This window comes from Lipotes vexillifer, unplaced genomic scaffold (assembly GCF_000442215.2).
Source record: "Lipotes vexillifer unplaced genomic scaffold, Lipotes_vexillifer_v1.1 scaffold575, whole genome shotgun sequence".
Classification (NCBI taxonomy): domain Eukaryota; kingdom Metazoa; phylum Chordata; class Mammalia; order Artiodactyla; family Lipotidae; genus Lipotes; species Lipotes vexillifer.
Window position 1 is genome coordinate 1,304,981 of NW_006780198.1, and position 1,829 is coordinate 1,306,809.

A 1,829-nucleotide genomic window follows, 5' to 3' on the forward strand; every position below is an offset into this window, starting at 1 on the left:
GGGCCGGGGGGGCGGGGGGCCGGCGGGCGGGGGCCGGGCCCAGCGAGGAGGAGGAGCCGCGGAGGGAGGGCCGGCGCCACCCCCACCCGGACCGGGCATCCCCGCCGCTCCCGGGCCCGGCGCGGCCCCCGCCCCCCGCGCCGGGCCCGGTGGGGGCCGCGGGGCGGAAAGTTTATCCTCCTCAGGCCCCCTCCGGCCCCGCGCCCCGCTGCCCCGGACCGGTCCCCGTCGGGGCACCGCCGGCGCTCAGCCTCGCCGTCCCTGGTTCTTGGCGGCGGGGCCGGGCAGTCTCTGTCCAGCCTCACCCTGGAGCCCCGTGGGTGCCTCCCAGAGCCGGCGGGGTCCCCGCGCTTCTCCCCACCAGGGGGACCCCGTCCTGCTGAGCGTCCCCGGGCCGAAGGGCCTCGTGTGACCCCTCCCCCTTCCGTTCCTGGGAGGGGGCCTGCGCAGCATCCCCGCCCCCAGCAGTCCCTCCCATCCTACTCTTGCCCTTGCACCCCTCGCAGCCAGGAGGGTGGGGTCTCCGTTTCTGTGGCAAGTGATGATCTCCATATTCCCTTGCCCTTTACCTTCTGTGACCCTGATCCTCCTTTGGCAGAGGGGTCCGTATCATCCTCTCATCGTCTGTGGAATCTTTTGGGGCCTCTGCACACCATTTATTGACCCTTTTGTCAGGACAAGGGGACTCGGGCTCCCCATGTTCTTCTTCCCTCACCCAGTGGATAGTGGGGGCCTGTGCAGCTCTGAAGTCATTTCTAAATAGGAAAGCACATACTTCTTACAGATTATGCACGCTCTCCGCACACTTTCCTGGGTTAGGGTGAGCTCATTTCCTGAATACCCTTTGAGTTGCCCTCTCTCTCTTTTGGGAGGAACTGGACATTCCACTGCTCCTTTCCCCATCTGTCTCTCTCCCCTGACACGTCTCTCTCCTTGGAGTTTCTCGTCTGGGTGAGGGTGGTTGCCCCATCAGATATAGGGCCGGGGTCCCGGCAGTGACGGCCTGTGTCTGAGGGAAACGGGTCTATTTTTGATTCCAGTTTACTCTCGCTCTTAGGTCGGGGCAGCATTCATCAGTTGACGCTACCCTCCCCCCACAGAAAGAGGTTCATGTGCCCTTGGCTTTTGGTGTTCGGATTACTGTCTTCTGTGCAGAGAGAACCAGACTTCATACATCCTACATTCAAGAGACTTTGAACCTTCCCTGGAAATAAACTTCCCATTTCTTTTTTAAGAGAACTCATATCCTCCTTATGGCTTCTGTTTCCCAGTCAGCCATATTTAGTGAGCCTGTTACCTTGACTTTTTCTAATTTTCTTAAATTGTATTCATGTTGGCTGGGTAAGAAGAAGCCATATGCCTTTTCATCCAGAAAAGGGAGTGTAGACACCCATGTCGCCCACATGCCATTCGGGAAGAGGTTGCTAGTGTGCTCCTTGTTGTACTAGAACCTTCCTTGGGCCCTGGTGTTGTCTCTCGTGGGATGCAAACATTTCTTTCGATCTTAAAGGTTTCAGGTGAAGGGGAAATTTAGATGCTTTCTGTTTTTTTGCTGCTCTGGTTCCTTTTTGGCAAAAAATGATACTATGCATTTGTTTATATATATATATATATATATGCACATAGGCATGTATTTATATGTGAAATCATATCCTTTACCTATACACAGGAAGTTGGAAGGGTTAGATGACTCTCTGTACATCTTGGGTGTTTATGGGGACCTTGACGTGTAAGGACATAGCTATGTATCACTGTTGTTGGTAACTCTTCAGGCTTAGAGGAATCAGAAGACTCATTGATAAATGGCCATTTCTTAACCACTCTTTCAT

General features: G+C 55.4%; 1 protein-coding gene across 2 annotated transcripts in view; it reads left to right on the top strand.

The window, feature by feature from the left end:
• CAMTA1 (calmodulin binding transcription activator 1) overlaps nt 1–1,829 on the top strand; it is a 927,002-nt gene that overhangs the window by 435 nt on the left and 924,738 nt on the right. The window lies entirely within an intron of this gene.